Source organism: Schistocerca cancellata, chromosome 4 (genome assembly GCF_023864275.1).
Source record: "Schistocerca cancellata isolate TAMUIC-IGC-003103 chromosome 4, iqSchCanc2.1, whole genome shotgun sequence".
Taxonomy (NCBI): Eukaryota; Metazoa; Arthropoda; class Insecta; order Orthoptera; family Acrididae; genus Schistocerca; species Schistocerca cancellata.
In genome coordinates, this window is record NC_064629.1 from 782,540,528 (window position 1) to 782,563,411 (window position 22,884).

The 22,884-nt window shown below is 42.1% G+C and overlaps 1 protein-coding gene and 1 non-coding gene across 2 annotated transcripts in view; both read left to right on the forward strand.

Moving 5' to 3' along the window:
• The window catches only part of LOC126184945 (organic cation transporter protein-like), a 382,199-nt gene that overhangs the window by 111,334 nt on the left and 247,981 nt on the right, over nt 1-22,884 (forward strand). The gene's annotated exons all lie outside the window — the stretch shown is intronic.
• Trnar-ucu (transfer RNA arginine (anticodon UCU)) lies at nt 19,478-19,550 on the forward strand. Its single transcript has one exon. It is a non-coding gene; the product is annotated as a tRNA-Arg (tRNA).

Genomic DNA, 22,884 nt, shown 5'->3' on the forward strand with positions numbered 1-22,884 from the left:
AAGGAATGTCTACTGATTATCGGTATCAAGAGCTCTTTTCCATGCACCGCTCAGATAATATCCGCTACCACGGTTAAAGTTCTTCTTGCTCATTCTTATTTCAACAGCCTCCCTAATAACAGAATCCCAGTATGTGGAGGCATGGGACAAAATTTTTGTTTCATCAAACAGTATTTTATGTTTGTTAGTGAGACTGTGTTCCGCAGTTGCTGATTTCTCTAGTTCTCTATTTTCAACATGCCGTTGGTGTTCTGCACAGCAGTCGGAAACGCTACGATTGGTCTGACATATATAATTTCTTCCACATTCACAGGAGATACCATAAATTGCAGGCACCCTGAGACCGAGAATGTCGTTAACATCTCCTTAATTCTCTTAGGAGGACGAAAAATCGCTCTTATACACCGTCTACCCAGGACTCATTGTATTTTATTGGATATAGCGCCACAAAAAGGAACAATTCCGTGAGTGTGCAGCATTTTCACGTTTCCTTTTCTTGGAGAACGCTGCTTTTATATCGCGTGCAACATATACTTCAGCTGGATGATTTCGGACTTCAAGTGGTCCTCGTCAGAAACAGTTTTTGCTCTATATATCAACATGTTCAAAACGTCTCTCTTTTAAACAGGATGATGGAAACTCTGTATGTTAATATATAAATCGGTATGCGTCGGTTTGCTGTACACATATTGGCCGAGGCGGCCGTCCGCCTCTCGTTGTACTAAAACAGACTCTAAGAATGGCAATCTTCCTTCCTTCTCAACCTCGACAGTGAACCGGATGTTCGAATGTATGCTGTTCATTTGTTCTATGAATTGTTCGAGAGCTTCTGCGCCGTGTAGCCAGACCATAAATGTATCGTAAACACACTAATAAAGTAAGGATGGACGGAGGGGAGCCGAATTTAATGCACTTCTTCAAAATTCTCCATAAAAAAGTTAGCCAATGAAGGAGACAACGGAAAGCCCATCGCCATACCATCCGTCTTCCACAAAATTCACTACTATGCAAGAAGTAGTTCGTTATCACATGTCGGAACAACTTTATAGTTTCATGAGGAAAAAGATCCGCCAGCATTTTCAAAGTGTCCTTCACGGGAACTGTTGTGAACAGCGATACCACATCCAGGCTGACTAAAATGTCATATGGACCAACTCTAAACTGTTTGATTTTCGCAATGAACATCTAGGAGTTTTTAAAGTGATGTTCACAACGGCCGACTATAGGAGTCATCAACTCTGTTAGTATTTGGCCAGCTTGTAGGCGGAGAATCAATTGCACTGACAATAGGTCTCAAGAGAACATTATCCTTGTGGATCTTCGGTAGTCCGTACCACTTGGGAGGTCTAGGAGCTCGATCTCTGAAATTTTTCGTATCATCATCTGGTAGACCGGAATTCTTCAGTAGCTTCGTAGGTTTTCTGCTGTACGTCAAAGTTGGTTCCCGTTTACAACATTTGTACGTACTGCCCTCCAATAGTAATGTCATTTTGCTATGGTATTCGGCAGTATTAAGAACGACGATGGCATTTTCTTTGTCAGATGGTAATACGACAAGATCTTCATCTCTCCCAAGTGAACAGAGCCCCTCTATCTCCTCCCTACTGATATTAGATTTGAGAGGCTTAGCTGAGGCCAAAAAACGACTGGTAGTAAGTGTGACTTCGTCGGCGTCGTCCTGTGCAAGATGCTGCACCGCCTCTTCTACTCCACTGATGACATCCACGATGGGTATAGTACGTGGTGTAGGAGCAAAATTCAAACCTTTATTCAGGGCCGAGATGACTCCTTTGTCCATGTTCTTGTCCGACAGGTTGACGACAGTGCGTGCTGTTTCATACGATGACTCCGACCTTTGCACAGCTGCAAGACGCTCAAATTTCTTGACATGTTTAGCAGACGTACTGCTAAGATGAGCTCTTCAATGAGCAGCCTATCGTCCTATCGTCCCCCTTCCAGTCAAAAGGCGAGAGAACTGTAGATAACAAAAGATGGTAACTATATAAACTGCGCCATCTTTTGTGTATTCATTGTGAACATCCTGGGTTATACGACAAATATCAAAACTTTGACTCTTTTTCCTGCCGCACACAAAGCAGCTAGTCTCTCGTTACCGAATTAACAGACTTTCAATAGTGTCAGTCATACAGTCATAGGGGAGGGGGGGGGGGATAAAAATGCAACCGTTTAAGTAATTCCAGAGATAAGCCAGAACGTGTGAGATCTGCAGACCCGGGAGGCCACCGGGGATGAAGTTCATCTTCTGCTCCTACGCTTCCTGGAATGGTGTCACTCAGGTAACGCCGTACGTTCCTCTAAGCATGCCCGGTGTTATCTGAATGACACCGTTCCAGGACCCTGGACTGGAAGAGGAGGAGCAGACGATTAATTTCATAGATAGTGGTGTCCGAGGTCTCCAGACTTCGCACCTTGTGACTTACTGTGGGGTTACGCAAAAGACATCTACGACATCGCACTGCTGAAGCCGTGAGTTCGATAAGGAGAGGCCAACTGCTTCGTATGTGGCAGGAAACGAGCCACCGTTATGATATTCGTCGTGTAACAACGGTGCTCAAATTGAATGTATAAAAGTTTCAACTTTTCTCTTTTCAGGAACATTGAAATTGAGGTTCTGTCTGTTGTGGTTTGGAAGCAATTAGTGTTTGAAATCTGTTATTTCTTTTTGAATAGCCCTGAATTCAGATCGAAAATGACAGTTTGCTGACAGTTAAAATGTTTGTAGTTTATGAATGCGCAAAGATTAACCAGAGTTTGGTTATCACAGTATAAAATGACACTTAATGCAATGATTAACAAGGGGCATTTCTGAGTGATATCTGAAACTCTAAGCAGCTCTAAGGTATACGTCATTTTTTATTTAGGTGTCACGTTATGTCCTATCTCCAATCTCATTTTGTTAAGTAAAATCACTGTCGATCCTGTTACAACTTTGTCGGACGTATTTAGCAAAAATTATTTCACATTTTTGCGCTTTCAACAGTGACGATTGCTTGACTATGCGTTTAAATGTCAAACCGTCATTTTTATTAGTAATCGCTATTTCAATTATCAGAAGCTTTGGCAGTCATCCTGTTTAGTGTAACTCCCTAAATAGCTCTAGATTCAACAAACAAAACAATAACTGTCGAAATCTGCGTCTAACACAGATCTGGATAAATTAAGTCTTTCTGTCTAATGCGAGCCGGTTCTAGGTGCTTCAGTCCGGAACCGCGCTGCTGCTACGGTCGCAGGTTCGGACCCTGCCTCGGGCATGGATGGGTGTGATGTCCTTAGGTTAGTTAGTTCTAAGTCTAGGGGACTGATGACATCAGATGTTGAGTCCCATAGTGCTTAGAGCCATTTGAACCATTTGTCTATTGTGACATGAAAATAACTCAGTACGCTACTTGAAGAATCACGGTGTATTCGCATCCTGTTTGATGTGATTGATCCTAGTTCTAAGTTGTTCTAGGTCTTTTCTTCTTCTTATTCTTCTCGTGTTCTTCTCCAGCGCTAATGAAATATATCTTCTCTCTCGCAGTTCTTCTTTTATTCAAGGATTTTCAACTCCTACGAAATCTTCTTCTCCGCCGACTTCCACAATAAATCTTCCCGAAATATTGGTACGTTATTGCAACAATAGTGAAGAAATCGCTTTCCGGAAGGTTCCGAGTTGTTCTCGTCTCTCCCTGTGAATTACTGCGTTCTCTGTCCCACTATACTGTCCCCGACATCTTCAGAGCTTCTCCACCTTCCATCGCTAGTAAAATCTGTTCTGCCGTCCAGCAATGTTTTAAGTTCCGCTACTTATCAGATGTGCCACATTCGTGCATCTTAATACAGCTGAGTCCCGCCGTAGACTACTGCTCATCAACTGACACTTCCGTGCTGATACTTCATTTTACACAGCTAAAATGTTTCCTTCCAACCCAAAGCTCAACAGAAGTTACATATACTCGTAATGACGTTGAAAGATTAACACAACCAGTTCACACAATATTTGTCTTTACGTGTTTATGCACATGAAGTCATAAAATAAATAAATGAATTTCAAGAGGAAAGAAACTAGATAAAACTTTAACATGCATTCTTGTAAGATATTATTTTGGCGTACAGATCTTGTGTAATTACACAAGACACTAATAATATGCCCATGACAGTGCAGAAAATACACACAAATCAGTGGCCGGCCGCGGTGGTCTAGCGGTTCTGGCGCTGCAGTCCGGAACCGCGGGACTGCTACGGTCGCAGGTTCGAATCCTGCCTCGGGCATGGGTGTGTGTGATGTCCTTAGGTTAGTTAGGTTTAAGTAGTTCTAAGTTCTAGGGAACTTATGACCTAAGATGTTGAGTCCCATAGTGCTCAGAGCCTTTTGAACCATTTGAACCACAAATCAGTGGAGAGGGCATGTCTGCAAGTCTTTTACTCGCATTACGGTTGGTCAACATGTGCACCGTTTGTGATGTGGAAGTGGTGAAAGCCTGCGTGTAATTCCTTAAGTAGCTGACACGAAGTGCCAGGAAGGTGCGACAGTAGCATGCTCTGGAATCCTGTTACTTGGGGTAGCTATCTACAAGCGCAAGCTAATTCGATGCGACGCTATAAAGTGGATGATCTGTTCACATGTTCTGACATGCGTGCCCCCTAGTGTAGCTACGACACCGTGCATATTCCGAATCTAATCCTGGAGAGTTGCTTTATGCACTGATGCGGGTTATTTGTCTGTGTATCTTGCAGTTTTCGCGTAGTCCTCTTTGGTTCAAATGGCTCTGAGCACTATGGGACTTAGCTTCTAAGGTCATCAGTCACCTAGAACTTGGAACTACTTAAACCTAACTAACCTAAGGACATCACACACATCCATGCCCGAGGCAGGATTCGAACCTGCGACCGTAGCGGTCGCACGGTTCCAGACTGTAGCGCCTAGAACCGCTCGGCAACCCTGGCCGGCCGCGTAGTCCTCTTTCAAAATCCCAGAGGTACTTCTGAATAACCTTGTATTCTTTTCTGCTATATGCTTCCATTTATAATGTACATTATTTTTAACCGTGGGTGAGTATATTTCGAGTTCTAATGCCACAAAGTGCAATATTAATTTTTAAGCTGGTGGAATTATGGATTGATACATAGCTTACGTGCGTATCGATCTACAGTAAGGCACTTGAAGACAGCGTGGGAGAGTTATTTTGGTTTTTAATCACACGCAACCTACAGTCACTAGGTATTTAGTGTATACGGAAGATATATAACTTGGTCTGGACGCTGGAACACCTACAGCTTCACTTAAATTACTGCTTCTTCACGAGGACGTTATTACAGTTTTAACATGGAAATATATAGAAATATGGTGACAGATTAGATAGAATAGAATCTTAGCAAAGATTTTTCACGTTTTTATTGAAGACGTGGACAGGTGCTTAAACAAAACTCCTAACGAACCAGACGCAAAGGAATCGTGGTAAGTGTCTGAAGATCCCCCTTCTAATAAACGTTGAAAAATAGTCCTGCAAATAAATTAGGAGTAACACTAATTGACAGCGCTCATCGGAAAAATAAAAATTTTCATGAGCTATATTATATCAGAGACAGATCTCATGTACCAGTTTTGTCAGAAACAAGTTTTTGAAGAGTTATTTGGAATCATATGCTTGTTAAGAGAAGCGATACAGAAATAACCTCTAATAAGGCTTTAGGGGAATCATTTTTAATTAACTTGGAAACAGGCAAGCGTGAAAAAGTGGCCCTTATAAAGACAATTACCTCTGCTAACAAGAAGATACACCAACATAGGGAAATTATAATTGCAAAAACGAAGCCAATTAATTATTGAATCAATCATGAAAAGAAATATGTTTCAGTAACGCTTTGTGACAAAGGCCGTAATGGAATCTCTGCCTGCTACTAAGATAGAATAACGTTTTGATGTTGCATAGCAGCTCGGTAAATCTTCATGAACTACCCGTAGGTTGCACATCGGCCATACAAAAAAAAAAAGTCGAGAGGACTTCCTCAGGACAGACATACATAGATACCTCAGAAATCAGCTGTTTGTTCAGCTCCACCCCTGTCCTGGCTCTTCGTTCCTCAGTTGATCCCAAAAAATCATAGCACAATGAAACCGCTTTTCAATAGCATCTGGATAGTGGCAAGTAAATTTTCGCACAAAATATGGAAATCCGTTAAAGATTTTGTTTTGGCACTACGACTTATTCTTCACAAACTGGTCGTTGGCTCAACAAAGCTTTTGACCTGTTACTTACTGTTGTTTTGATTCCCCAACGGGCAACTTACTCTCGAGGTACACGAATCGCTGTATCAACTTCCATAACCATGTGTCTATGATACGTGCCCACTGTCCGCGACTGCCACTCGTCAATATAGCTGTCTCAGTGAACATATAATAAAAAAAGGTTCTTGAAATTAACTATGTACGATGATCAACAACGAGTTGAGTTCATCAAAAGTCCCCTACGTCGATATGAAGACTAGTTAGCGTAAATGCACATTGCACACCACACTACACACATTTTCACTTTTGTTAGCCACTGCCCTTTCTCATTCCATTTGGTCGCCGTCAAGCAAAATACTCTAGTGGGCAAAACTTATCAACGAGAATAACTTTCGTATGTTGTCACTACTAAGTAACATAGCTCGATGACACTAGGACCATATGTAAAAAGAAATGCTACAGTATATTACAGAAGGCAACTGAAACAGATACACAATGAGACGAACAGAATTTACACCTTCATTTGAAGACCATAATTACACTCGAGACACAGCAATTCATGATGGCCCCCTGGACATTTCTAAAGGCGGAAAAGGTTCTGAATTGGATATGTGATCACCACGGGCAGCAGTGCATTCTCTGCAACGTGCTCGCATGCTGGCTACAAGGTTAGTGAGGAGTTCTCGAGATAGTGCGTTCCATTCTCCACTGTCGTGGTTGATAACTGTTGAGCCGGCCGCTGTGGCCGAGCGGTTCTAGGAGCTTCAGTCCGGAACCGCGCTGCTGCTATGGTCGCAGGTTCGAATCCTAGCTAGGCATGGATGTGTGTGATGAACTTAGGTTAGTTAGGATTAAGTAGTTCTAAGTCTAAGGGACTGATGACCTCAGATGTTAAGTCCCATAGTGCTCAGAGCCATTTGAACCATTTGAGCCTTTGAATGAAAGTTTGATTTCTGTTCGTTTCATGGGGCATTTCTTTGTTATCTTCTGTACTATACTGCAGCAGTTCTTTCTACTTATATGGTTCAAGTTTCTTCGAGCTATGTTACTTCACAGTGACACATCATAAGAAAGTTAATTTCATCCTCATGTTTTGCACACCAGTGTACTTTATTCACATAAAAACAACAGAACTTTTCATATGAAAAGTATGATACAGAACAATCCTGAATTCAAATCCCCATACGCGGTAGAAGCGATCTAGAAATATGCACCAATCCGAAAAGAGAATTGCTACCAATGAATACTGAACATAGTCGGATTATCCGGACGCATAATGTGGAAGATGCGGCTGTCGATATGCAGAGTGTCTGAACGCGACCAGAAGCGTTCCTCGGATGGTATACACCAGGGGCGAGGTGAAGAACGAGAGACAAGGGCTAGACATCAGATATCAGCAGACTCGACGTGGGAGGCAACAGAGGCAGACGTTGGCGTATGCGGCCGGACAGAAGATCCACGGGGCTAGGAGTTGCTAATATGATTGTGATTAACAGGTTAATTGAAAGAGGAAGGACAATATAAGGATATTATAATAGGGAACTGATGTGTGTTTACAGTGCTGTGAAAAAGTTTATTTTGACTGAATAAACAGAAGCGGCGTATTCAGGTAACAAAGTGTCTCATTACAGTTGGCCTCACAACTTCAGTGAAATCCTAATGAGACTAATAAAAGGAAGTGCTTATAGATATTTATTGTATTTGTTACAGTCCTTTGACAACTAATTTACATACAGAAAGATTTGGCGCAACGTATCAAAGCAAGACATCGTCTCAAGGTAACTATGGAACAGATAGTTTAATTTACAAGGGCTACCACCGATTTCTCGAGACGAAGACGACTCTTAACCCCTTAAATCCTGAATTTTTTCTGGAGGAAGGAAAATTTTTCTTCATGCTCTAATCCTTTCAGGTGATAGATGCAAGAGTTATACACCTACATGTACCAGTTTTCAGAATATACTTTGTACAATTAGCTTCTTTTTACTGACTAAAATAATTAATTTTGAAATATTAATCGTTGTAATGCATAAGTCGATTATTAAATAATTACCACGTAAAATAATAATAATAATAATAATAATAATATAAAATTATACAGTGGAATATAACTAACCTACCGCTTCCGGGCTACATTCACTTGTTCATATTTTTATAGTTATGCCCAACAGGTAGCAGCACTTGTGCACGGTGAAATGATTGAACATTCAAAAATGTGGACATGAAGTTTCCATTGAGGAGAAATATGTCTGTTGCAGCTAATACGCAGCAAACGTTAATGTACACAATTGTAGCCAGAAGGTCTGAAAGGGTTAAAGACTTTTGATTATATCAGTATTGTGTCCATGGTGCAGGAATTAAAAGTTTCGCTTGCAGTTCAACTCAGCTCTGAAACAGTCACATTTTATGTAAAAAGCAATCAGATTAAATAATGTAAAGAGTTGAAAATTTCCGTTGAGCAAAGGCATCGATATTAGCAGATATTTATACAGTTGTTTTAAAGTGAAAGAATAAAAGAACGGTAACTGTAAGCTCATACTTGGATTGTCAGATTCAGCAGCAATACGAACACAGGGCTCGTTATACTTATCACAGAAGACAGATTAAATAACAGCAAGTACGTTATACCTGGCTCCCTTTGCCAAAAAAAAAGTTATCGAATTGCAAGTAAGTTACAATATGCCTGGGATGGTATGAATATTCAAACAGCATATGCAGATGATAGTGGGTGAGGGGTTCACTGATGCGCTGCAGCCTCTGCGAGCGCTTGCGTTCCTACACCGGTAGACACGTGCACTTCAGCGGTATTCGTCACAGCTGCCAGCCAAGGACGCTGCCCCGCCTACTACATCCTGTGTCAAAGGCTGAGCCCTATTGTTGCTCCAGTTGAAACAGCTCTAGAGCTCGTGTTTGTGCTTACACGTTGGGCCAATGGACAACACAGGTGGCTGCCGTGGCTGCTGCGTCGCGCGATCACCACCTCTTGACTCTCGCAGTGCCTATTGGATAATGTGAATCGGCACCGAAACCAAAAAGTTTTCAAATGGAGTCTCTAACTACTCTAAATCCGTCAATAGACGATATTTGCCTTCCATTGCATCTACTCGCGCGGACACCAGAATTTTAGACAGCCCGAAGAGCTCACATCGTAGGATCCGCACGACTTTGTCTCATGAGACCACATTATCAAACGAGTCCTACAACCCCTACACCGATTGTCATCCTTGGTATGACTGACAAATTATTATGCTTCAAGACAGCACAAGGAAATCAAAATGAATATGTTTGTGTCCTGGGTTAGAAGACGGGACGTCTCAAAAACCTTAGTCAAAACTGAGCGAATGATAGAGGAGGAACCTAAATTGAGTACTTTAATATGAGAAATTATAGGTCAGAATGTAATACTTAGTTTGTAACTGACATAAACAGCTTACACATTTCAGCAACCCATGAGGCTCATAGCAACCGTTGGAAGTGACAATCGCCAGTCTCAGTACACTACAACATAATCAATTGACAGAACTGAATAACTGGTTCAAAATTATTTGGCACTATTCCTTGCACAAGTTGTTTTTAGGAGTGTACTTACGTTTCCAATAGTACTCTCAACACTACTCCTCGAAATGAGCTTTTCGAGCGTCAAGTCTATGTAGCATGCACCCGTTTATCAGACGTAAGCAGTGTTCCAACACGTGTCCCCCCCCCCCCCCCCCGTGTCACTCATTCTAGATCTCATACGCACTGAAATATTCATTACCGATCTTTCCTTCGTTGTTCGAAAATGGCCATTTTAGGATCCTCTGCCGTCAATAAAATTGACTCCATAGCTTTGGGGCACCTTTTATAATGCACATAAAGGGATAGAAAATACAGTAAAAATGAAAATTGTATGCATTCACGGCATAAAAGTTTTACTAAAAGCTATTACCATAAGTTTTGAAACCAGGTCGAATGCAAATATAAGCTCCCTAGACGGAAAATGAGTCACCGCACGGGAGACATCACACCAATACCACAGAAATGGTTGTATCCTAGATACGGGTCTGAATTTGCTGACAGAGTGTGTCCAAAAGTTTCTTAAGGTGCGCCACATTAAACTGAAGCTATTCACTGATCGTTAGATTGCATAGATATTGCTATGTTTCATCCACTGTTCCAGATAGTCACAAATATTGCCTATAAAATTGAGATCAGGTGATGTAGCGGCCAGTAGAGATGTTGTCATCTTGGAAGGAGACTGTGAACACAGTATACATGCCACGAAGACGTAAAGGAAAGGGCTACGGTTCACTAGAACACCTAGCTTCATGATTATTACATACAGCCGATTGGCATATACATATCACTTCACTGCCATGACGTAAGTCAGCAGTGGAAGCTCACGTAACTGCCTGGTACTAGTTAAGCACTTCTCCAACGTTGCGAGGAGAACAGAGTCCGTTGAGATTATACAAATAATGGGCACTCACGTTTGAGGATGTCATTTGTGGTTACAGGTCATAAGATGATGTCCCTCCAGCTTCAAAATGGTTCAAATGGCTCTGAGCACTATGGGACTTAACATCTGTGGTCATCAGTACCCTAGAACTTAGAACTACTTAAACCTAACTAACCTAAGGACATCACACACATCCATGCCCGAGGCAGGATTCGAACCTGCGACAGTAGCAGTCGCGCGGTTCCGGACTGAGCGCCTAGAACCGCTAGACCACCGCGGCCGGCCCTCCAGCTTCAGTTCCATTTATCGATATCTCGAATTTGCTCTATTCAGAGCATAGTGTGCGATGTGACAGTCTCTGGAAGATTCGATGTTGATGATAGGCAAGTGAGACTCGGGTGACTCTCGTAACAGGCAGAGGAGAGCGCACTCAAATTATTCTTCTCCCAACTCTTCTCATATTTAAGCCGCTTCTCCCTACCATCTGAAATAGGTGACTTAGCTCACCTGTAATTAGTGTTGCACATCTTCCAGTCGTATTTCGAGATGCAGGCCATTTCAATATTCCTCGTGATCTTTCTCCTTCTGTTGCCAATTGTGTAAAGCCTCGGTTTAAATTGTAAAAACATGTGCATATAATCATCCTTCTGCAAGAAAGCTTATTTCTTCCTCCCTTAGTTGTGGCATCGGCCATATGGATGTTAATAGGGCATCTTGGTCTGACAGAGTTTTTGATTCGACTTAAAGGCCACAGCTTGTATTGAGGTTAAGAGGTCTTGTAAATGGCTTACGTGAATTCAACTTAAGCAAATTTAGTATATAACTCAAAAATTGTCTCCTGCGTAATACGAGGTATACTACCTTATTGCTGTTTCTTTAAAAAGCGGTGGTGAGTTCTCAACATCTAGCAGAATGCTTTGTGGGTGGGGTGCTTCATTGCATTCTCGTGTACAGATCATTTCACAGGAGGCAAAACAATGGCATTATAGTGTGATTAACTTCTGTCACAGCATGCTGCATCTGCAACTTTTACTTCTGTTCATTCATTTGAATATATATTAGTATTATCATTGCTGGCTAATGTTCATTTTTGTTACTAAATTTAAGTCGTTTGGTATTCCGTATTCTCTGCTCGACCGTCATGTACCTGTATTGTCAAATGGTTCAAATGGCTCTGAGCACTATGGGACTTAACATCTGTGGTCATCAGTCCCCTAGAACTTAGAACTACTTAAACCTAACTAACCTAAGGACATCACACACATCCATGCCCGAGGCAGGATTCGAACCTGCGACCGTAGCAGTCGCGCGGTTCCACCTGTATTGTCAAAGGAGGTGTACATGTATTAGTTTCGTATAATAATATTGATAAAATTCGTGTAAATGATAATTGGAATAAGAAAATAACAAGAAGTTAATTTTAGTCACTCCTACTGAATATCTGATGTGGTGCAATATATCATTTCTAAAGCAAAAATTCATTCACAATACATTTAAGATACGTATTTGATGGGTCAATCTTGAATGACAGAAGCTAACCGAATGTGATACCGGATGTGCAGATCACCTAATAAGATCAGACCCGAGCTTATGATACCCCACTGACGAAAACCGTCCATCGAAAGTCAAAAGAATTGTGTGCAACTAAAACAATGGGCGACTAATTCTTACAGATGATGGCGTTTGTGTATGTATTGGCGAATCATTAATGTTTTGGCATCACGTCTACGTAATTGCTCTGCTGTTCACAGTAAAGTGCCTGGCAGAGGGTTCAATGAGCGACATTGAAGCTGTCTCTTTACCGTTCCACCTTCGAACGGCGAGATGGAGAAACGAACGCTTAAAATTTTCTGTGCGAGCCCTGATTGCTCTCATTTTATCGCGATGGTCATTTCTCCCTTATACGTACGGCACTGGCTCGCATAACTTTTGCTAGTTTTACTTCGAGTTAGAATCCTTCTTGGTGTCTGATCCATTCTATGACCAGTACACACATGTTAATGCAACATACACCATTCTAAGTCGTACGCTAACAGCTTACCATGTGGATTACAGTTAACTGTATTTGTCATTATGCATGCTATGCGAAAGACGTCATAAGTAAGAAAAATTCGCACACAAAACTTGTAAATCATGTTCCTGCAATACAGATCGTCAGAGGAAACTGGAATATATGGAATATTATTATGCGAGTTCTTCCAGAAATGAGAATCTGTATGTTTAGAGAAATGAAGATCCTGGAAAAACGTGTGCAGTCCCAACGAGTCAACTACTATGTTCAATTTATTAAGAAAAGTCGCGATTTTCATTTCGGTGCGTTATTGCTAAGGCGAAGTTCCATTACTGCGTCAATCGTTGTGCATCGGCTCTGCGTCATCGGCCGCGAGGCGTCTTCGTGCACCAGTAAGACGCAACCACAGGCATTCCGGTGTGCCAGCCGCGGTAACTTTGGAGGACGCAGTGAAGAGGCTGCTGCGTCAGCTGGGAGAGTTGCTCTCATCAGCTAGACTGCCGAGCTTGTCTGCGCGTACGTGCTGCTGCCGGCGCCCACCCACTGGCGTAGCTGCCAGTTTCAGTAAGTGACAGCTGCGCACTCGCGCAAAAGCATCAAGAAAGGACCTCTGCCTCCAGGCGCAACATGTCGACGTGCGAGATGATCCACCGCAGCACACTCGGAGCTTTGAACCTGCTCTTTATTTCTATGATGATACTCAGTTTGTTTACGAGGAACTGGAAAAATCGTTAAGTTTTATCGGTTAGCTCTCCCTGACTTGATAACAAGGTTTCAAAGTGAGTAATGTTTCAAGTTTGACAGGGTAGCTCGTAGCGTTAAAATTGGATAACGAATGACTAAGGGATAATTAAGAACTGAAAAATACGTAACACAAGATAGATCTTCACAATGAGGCTACTACTTCTGCGGCCTTTTTTTCTACATACAGGCAGAGCCAGAGCATACCACTAAAACTCAGATGATATCTCAGCAAACAATCTTCGTAATGTCAACAAACAGAAGACAACAACTTACGTCCTTCTGAATCTGCTTACAGTATACATCGCTTAGTCTCCTCCTACGATTTTTATCTCCCACACTTCCTTCCAGTACTAAATTGATGGTACCTTGATGTCTCGGAATGTGTCCTATCCACAGATCCCTTATTTTAGTCGGATTGTGCCACAAATTTCTCTTCTCCCAAGTTCTATTAAGTACCTCCTCATTAGTTGCATGTTCTGTCCACCTAATCTTCAGCATTATTCTGTAGCACCACGTTTCAAAAGCTTCAATTCTCTTCTTATCTAAACTGTTCATCGTCCACGTTTCACTTCTATACATGGCTACACTCCATACAGATACTTTCAGATTTCCTAACACTTGAATCTGTATTCGATGTTCAGAAATCTTTCTCAATCAGAAACGCTTTTCTTGTCATTGCCAGTCACATTTTATATCCTCCCTGCTTCTGCCGTCATCCGTTATTTTACTACCCAAATAGCAAAACTCATCTACTACTTTGTCTCATTTTCCTAATCAAATTTCCTCAGCTTCACCTGATTTAATTCGACTACATTGCATAATCCTTGTATACCTTTTGTTGATCCTTATCTTATATCCACCTTTGAAGACACTGTCCATTCCATTAAACTACTCTTCCAAGTCCTTTTCTGTCTCTGACAGAATTATGTCATCGATAAACTCAAAGTTTCCATTTCATCCCTCTGAAACCAATACCTTACCCAGATTTACCTTGGGTTTCTTTTAGTCCTTGCTCAGTGTACAGATTGAATAGTATCGGGGAAAAGCTACAACTCTGTTTCCCTTCTCAATCATTGCTTCCTTTTAATGCCGCTCGACTCTTAAACTGCCGTCTGGTTCCTGTACAAGCTGTAAACAGCCATTCGCTCCCTATATTTCACCCCTGCGACCTTCAGAATTTCAAAGAGTGTTCTAGTCAACATTGTAAACGACTCCTCTAAGTCAACAAATACAGTAAACGTAGGTTTGCCTTTCCGTAACCTGTATTCTGAAAATTGTAGGGTCAGTACGGCCTCGCGTGTTCTACGCACCTCCAGAATCCAAACTGATCTCCCCCTAGGTCGGCTTCTAAGACCCTTTCTACTCTAGCTTGGTGTTAGTATTTCACAACCATGACTTATTAAACTGACAGTTCGATAATATTCATACCTATCAGTACCAGCTTTCTTTGGAATTGGAATTACTACATTCTTCTTGAAGTCTGAGGGTATTTCGCCTACCTCATACACCTTGCACACCAGATGAAAAGTTCTGTCATGGCTGGCTCTCCAAACACTGTCAGTAGGTCTGAGGGAATGTTGTCTACTCCTTGGGCTTTGTTTCGATCTAGGTCTTTCAGTACTCTAACAAATTCTTTTCACGGTATCATGTCTCCCATATCATCTTCATCTACATCCCTCTCCATTTCTAATTATTTCCTGCAAGTTCATCTCCCTTTTGCAAACCCTCCTTCCATCGTTCATCTTTGTCTTCCCTGCTTAGGAGTGGTTTTCCATCTGAGCTCTTGATATTCACACACGTGGTTCTCTTTTCACCAAAGGTCTCTCTCTAATTTCCTATGAGAGGCATGTGTCTAATCCCTAGTGATAAATGCTTCTACATCCTTGCATCTGTCCTGTAGCCACTCCTGCTTAGCTATTTTGCCCTTCCTATCGATCTCATTTTTGAGACGTTTGTATTCCCTTTTGCCTGCTTCACGTACTGCATTGTTATATTTTTTTTCATTAATTAATTTCAATATCTCCTACGTCACCCAAGGATTTCTACTAGGCCATGTCGTTTTACCTATTTGATCCCTAACAGCCTTCACTATTTCATGTCTCAATGTTACCAATTCGTCTTCCACTGTATTCCTTTCCCCTGTTCTAATCAATCGTTGCCCAACGCACCCTCTGAAACTCTCAACATAATCTTGCTCTTTCTGCTTATCCAGATCCCAGTTTCCTTAATTTCCTACTTTTTTACAATTTCTTTAGTTTTTAGTTTTAAATGACACTTCATAGTCAATAGATTGTCAGAGTCCACATCTTCCAATGGTAGTGTCTTACAATTTAAAATCTGGTTCCGAAATCTCTGTTCTAGGCGCGCAGTCGGGAACCGCGCGACTGCTACGGTCGCAGGTTCGAATCCTGCCTCGGGCATGGATGTGTGTGATGTCCTTAGGTTCGTTCGGTTTAAGTAGTTCTAAGTTATAGGGGACTGATGACTACAGATGTTGAGTCCCATAGTGCTCAGAGCCATTTGAACCATTTTTTCCGAAATCTCTATCTTGGACGCTAAAGTAATTAAACACCGTCGACACCAAGGCAGTGCGTGAGAACGGGTAACAGTGTCGTATTCTTAATGTGGTCGTCATAATAGAAGTCGAATCCCAGCAAGACTACCAGAGGCTGCAAAAGAAAGTGAATAAAATTTCACCATGAAGTGTGAGCTCACTAGAAAAACGCAATCACGCTTTATTTTATGAGTTGCCATACAAGATGACCAATACTGGGGCAATTCCAATAGGACAATGCAACACCCCAGACGTCCAGAATTACTACAGAGTGACTCCAGAAACGCTCTTGAGTTTAAACACTTCCGCTGGCCACCGATCCCCCTAGACATGAACATTATTGAGCATATCTGAGATGCCTTGCAACGTGCTGTTCAGAAGAGATCTCCACCCCCTCGTACTCTCACGGATTGATGGACAGCCCTGCAGGATTCATGGTGTCAGTTCCCTCCAGCACCACGTCAGACATTGGTCGAGCCCATGCCACGTCGTGTTGCGGCCCTTCTGCGTGCTCGCGGGGGCTCTACACGATATTAGGCAGGTATACCAGATTCTTTGGCTCTTCAGTGTTGTTGAGGAGAGTCAGATTTTTGACGGGTGTTCTTTTAGAACGACACGATGAAACATCCTGAGCGAGGAACATAATGATACAACGTTTTATGGTCCTTGCAGCGTATCTTTCTTCACTGGTGCTAAATCAATTAGTTGCTGTCTGCTTCTTCCGGCTTTACCTACTTATTTTCAGCGATCACAGGACCAGTAGACCAAGCGCTGCATCAAGGATCTACTTAAATCTTTTATCTCTCGCTGTCTCTCTCCACACTGCGGGGATTCCCAATGCTGCGACGTCCTTCTCTACGTCATCTTTCCACCGTGTACGAGGTCGACCCAGTCGTATTGTTGTTTGGAGACTGCCCTCAAATGCCTTCTAAGGAATTACGCTGGGTTCCATTCCAGCCACGAGCCCAGCCTTTTGTAGTTTCCTACTACTTAATTTCTGGACAATAGTGGGTTGCTTCGTCAACTGATAGATTTCAGTGTTTTTTTGAACTCTCCAGATGCCATTTTCCAACAGTGTTATAGGTGGCATTTAAGGTGAAATTCGACATCAAAAACGGACTCAGTGCTCGCTCAGTATTCAGTGAACACGACTTTTGTGCCAAATACATCAAATGTATGGTATCACGACCGTTTCTATCATATGAGGTGTTAACATAAATATGTGAAAAACCTTACATTAAAACACGTGTGCCATCGTAAAAATTCAAGTGAAAGAAACCTCGATGTGGTAACTGAACTGATAGTGATACGTACCATGACTGTTTCTAGATTGGAAATAATACAAAGTTCTGAAAGTTCTGAATACACCCACTTCGGTTCAAAAATGGCTCTGAGCACTATGGGACTTAACTTCAGAGGTCACCAGTCCCCTAGAACTTAGAACTACTTAAACCTAACTAACCTAAGGACATCACACACATCGATGCCCGAGGCAGGATCCGAAACTGCGACCGTAGCGGCCGCGAGGTTCCAGACTGTAGCGCCTAGAACCGCTCAGCCACTCTGGCCGGCCCCACTTCCGGAACACGTAAATACGACTTGCTTGGCATTCCTAGTGCATTTTACAGAAACTGAAACGTGTTTTCCTTCATTTGTTGCTGCACCGCTGAAAGCATTGCCCTTAATGCTAATAAACATTTACAATATAACTTGGGTACTGTGTGATGGATCAGTTTCCGCCTTTGTCAGGGTACTCTTCCGTAGCAACTGATGCAGAACTGTAATGTGATAAGGTAAAATGTTGGTGTATCGAATATGTATATTCGTGTTAAATTTTCAAACGAATTCATTGCATTACACAGTTATCGCAAGGGTACTATAACGCCGTTAATTTTTATAATTATTTGTTTATCTCAGTAGACAGATCGTTTAATAATAAAAACAAAGCTGATTTCTTTGGCATTTTTAGAATGACTTCGCGCTCTACTCCTGAACATTTATGATATTAGGTATGTGCAGAATAGGTGAATATCCTCTTCAATAGTCCTAATATCACTTCCGTTTTAACTATCAATTGTTCAGTTTACTTAAATTTGCCAACCTCATATATCCTAGTACTAGGCCACATCTCTCAGTTGGAAAATATTTTACACGTCGTCGTGGAAACGAGATCGAATGCCGCAACGGATTTCTTAATTTCTTTCACTGCCGAATATCTGCGGGTCACCACTCACCGACCACGTGACAAAAACCCAGAAACGTATTTCCAACAGTTCATTAGGCACTTTATTTTCCTGGGCACAAGGTACTTTTAGACCGAGGTCGTTCATCATTCACTAATGGCGCTTGGAGGGATGCCACAGCAATCTGCTATTGAATGGCGAATGGGCCGCACTGCTGGCGAGGCACGCCGCTGGGGCCGGGTGAGCGTGTCAAGGCCCCCGCTGATGGGTTAAGTGTGCCGCGGATGTCACTGTGTGCTCACCTTTTACGCCCATTGCGCTGCTGTGTCCTACGCCTGCAGAAAACCGGCGCGCCTGCCAACTTACGCTGTTGCCGTCCGTAACTTCGGCCCCTCGCACGGCCACTGAATTCGAAGAAGTGTACCGGGCGGCTGCGGGCTTAATATGGCTTCTCACGAGAAACTTCTCGCCAGAAAAGATCGTGATTGCGCCGTCGACTTTTAGCCAGAACCGAATAAAGAAATTAGATTCTGGGAGTTAGGAGGACAAAGTTACACGAAGAATAAATACAACGGCAGTCGGAAGACACGTAGGTTTTGGTTCATCTTCCCGTCATCATTGATGTCATCAGAAATAGAGCACAATGGGGAATGAAATGTATCGTGGCCATATCTAAGGAGCTGTTCAGCATTTTCCGTAAGTTATTCGGAGATACCGTGTAAAGCTTGCGTTATGATTGTCGAACGCATTCCTCTTCAGCAAGAGCCCAGTGTTCTCTTCACTGAGTCATCTGTTTGCTCCACTTATTTTGCATCTGTCTTCTGATTTGCTTTGATGTGTCCCTCCACGAAATCCTTCCCTGTGTCAGCCACTTCATCTTAGAGCATCACTTAAACACAAACCGTCCTGAATTATTTGTTGAATACATTCCAATCTCTGTCTTGCCCATGTCCGAAAGAACAGATACCATCTTCATATATATAGCTACGGTTCACCGGCCATTAGGCCATCTTCTATGCGGATGCACACACATTGCCCGAACTCTTACGGGAATCGGTAAAACCGCAAGTATTGAATGTAATGGGCAGGGGCACTACGAATATAGTGCGGGTCAGTATGTTGGGAATGTGGTGGTCCCGGCGGAGGTTCGAGTACTCCCTCGGGCATGTGTGTGTGTGTGTGTGTGTGTGTGTGTGTGTGTGTGTGTGTGTGTGTGTGTGCATCCTTAAGATAATTTAGGTTAAGTAGTGTGTAAACTTAGGGACTGATGACCTTAGCAGTTGAATCCAATAAGATTTCACATAAATTTTGAAAAGCTGTCCCTGTAGCGCAGTGGATAGCGCGTTGGACTTCTAATCCAAAGGTCGTGGGTTCGATCCCCACCAGGGATGTTTACATTTTATAATTAAATTGCAGTGTTTTAACAACATTTAATAGCCGGCACAGTAGCTCACTGAGTGAACCAACCGTCGAACAACCTGGACAAGTGTCATCGGACGTCCGCCACGAACAAATTCAGCGAACAATATAAAACAAAATTAAGGATGAATAGAGCGTCTGTCATGTAAGCAGGAGATCTCGGGTTCGAGTCCCGGTCGGGGCACACATTTTCAACTGTCCCCGATGACGTATATCAACACCTGTATGCAGCTAAAGGTATTCATTTAATTGTATTGATTTAATTGTAATTGCTCTACAGTCCCTAACCCTCTACAGCTCCCTCGGGCACCATGGATGTTATTCGTTGATGTCTTAACACACATTCTATCTATGTTATGTTATGTTATGTTATGTTATGTTAACCGGGGACCTAGAAACGACGGAGAGGCTCCGTCCTCGCTGCAGTGGTCCGCAACCCCACGACGACTACCGCAGTCCACTTTACCCCTCCGTCGCCCCACACCGAACCCAGGGTTATTGTGCGGTTCCTTCCCCGATGGACCCCCCCAGGGAACGTCTCACACCAAACGAGTGTAACCGCTATGTTTGCGTAGTAGAGTAATGGTGGTGTACGCGTACGTGGACAACTTGTTTCCGCAGCAGTCGCCGACTTAGTGTAGCTGAGGCGTAATAAGGGGAACCAGCCCGCATTTGCCGAGGCAGATTGAAAACCGCCTAAAAACCATCCAAGACTGGCCGGCTCACCGGACCTCGACACAAATCCGCCGGGCGGATTCGTGTCGGGGACCGACGCTCCTTCCCGCTAGCAAAGCCGTCATTCTATCTATAATCTTCACTGATACTATGTCTGCAGTTTCGGTGCACTGTTAAACTGCTTTCGTACCGCATTCAGCTGTCATTTCTATTTATTTGTACTATTGAACAACTTCGGTGCTAAACAAGTTTCAAGTATCTAAAATAGAAGCATCATATACACAGTATATTAAAACCAGTTAATAATTAAACAAAAAGTGTGTCAGATTTCAATATATGCTAGGAAAATTATAATTTGCTTCAAAGAAGAATGTCAGTGGTACATTAGGCCTTGCAGTTTTTGCTTCTGTGTTTAATCAGCGTTCATCTTTGTTTCGTTGATGAGTATGTAGTTGTCATAAAATTGGAAAAGTTAGCTCAGTTGTTATGGGAGCACGTCGTTTCTAGTTAGTTGTTACAGAGATTTTATGATAAGTATACACAAATACAGAAAGTTAATGAATTCAACTTACATACACACTGTATAACGAATGTTATTGTCATATGGAGGTAAAAGTATTAATATTAATTGAATTAAAATAAAACGAGCGTATACAAGTTACTATCTGAGCTTATAAAAGCTTAAAATTCAGCTTTTATAGCTGTGTAATGGAAAGGGAATGAAAATTATGAATTTAGAATATGACTGCCATCATTTATGGTATTGTTACGCAATCTTCTTTGTCTTGTGGTTCTACATATTCATGACTATAGCAATGAGTATGGTTTCTATGGCTCTGCTAAGTATCCTCGCAGGACTGCCGTAATCATCGAGAAATTTTCCGCTGCGTAGTTCTTTTTGGTCGTTTATAGCTGCTTCCGATTGGTTCCTTAGATGGATATAAATTTCAGTCTTCCATCACATGCCGGCCAGGGTGGCCGAGCGGTTCTAGGTAGCCGGCACGGTAGCTCAGCGTGTTCGGTCAGACAGCTGCTTGCTCTCTGTAATAAAAAAACTGAGTCAAGGAATCAACGAACAACTCGAACGAATGTCTTGTGACGTCCGCCCAGATTAAACACAACGAACTATATCGAAAAAAAAAAAGCGGTACAGTCTGGAACCAGGCGACCGCTACGGTCGCAGGCTCGAATCCTGCCTCGGGCATGGATGTGTGTGATGTCCTTAGGTTAGTTAGGTTTAAGTAGTTCTAAGTTCTAGGGGACTGATGACCTGAGAAGTTGAGTCCCATAGTGCTCAGAGCCATTTGAACCATTTTTTTCCATCACATCCATGACGTTGTTCTTGCATTATGCGCAGAAACTCCAGTGATTTATTAATAGCCTACTCGAACGAATGTCTTGTGACGTCCGCCCAGTGGTTGGCGTCTTTTAAGCGTACAGCAAAGGTGGAGCGGTAACTGTCACTTATTGCTGTGTGTTCTTTAAATCGGGGGGGGGGGGGGGGGGGGAGGGGAGGGGGGGAGCGTGATTTTTTGGTTTTCTTTAGAAACAACCTATTTTAATTAATTGCGGTTAATACTTTTGCCCCTGTATGACAGAATAACTTTCGTTATGCGCTATCAATGTGCGTTGTACACATTACTTTTGTCTATCTGTGCCTACTTAGTAAAAATATCTTTGCAACAAATGACTAATAGTGAGGTGCTCACATAACTAAGCTAAACATATCCACTTTCATGACAGTTACATATAATCATTAGCACAAGAACTATGAACTCTAGCTAATTATATCCAGAAGCAAAAATCTGTATGGCATAATGTACCATTGAAAATCTTCTGCGAAGCAAGCTATAATTTTCGTAGCATATCTTGAAACCCGACATATTTTATGTTTAATTCTTAACTGATGTTAATACATTGTGTATATTATGCTTGTGTTTTAGATACTTGAAAATGGTCTAGGATAGGAATTGTATAATAGTACAACAAAAAAATAAAAATCACAACTGAAGATGGCGCAAAATTATTTCAACACATCCTGTCGTTCTGTCCCATCTTCTTGTCGATGTTTCCCTCTCCTCCCCGATTCAGTGGAGAAATATTTGTTACCAGCAAGGACAGGAATGCTCTCTTTTGCTGTGATAGCCTGGTTTTTATGTCCCCTGTGCATCGTCCTTCATGCGTTATTTTGCGTACAAGGTAGCATAATTCCTTAATTTCTACTTCTTACTTCCTAATTTTTTGTTAAGTTTCTCTCTTTGGTTTACTTTCGGTCGATAGTTTGTACTGATTAGATGGTTCATTCTATTCAAAAGACCCTTTGTTCATCTTCCTCACTTTCACTGAAGATAGCAACGTCATCAGCGAATCTTATGATTGATACTCTTTCACCCTGAATTATAATTCCACTTCTGAATCTTTGTTTTATTGCCATCACTGCTTCTTCTATGCACAGATTAAACACTAGGTGCGAACGTCTACATCCATGCCTCTCACCCTTTTTAATCCGAAAACACCATTCTTCGCCTTCCACTTTTATTTTTCCTTGCTGGTTCTCGTACATATTGTACAGCATATTACCCGCCTTTCCCTGTAGCTTATATCAGCTTTTATGATTATTTCTAACATCTT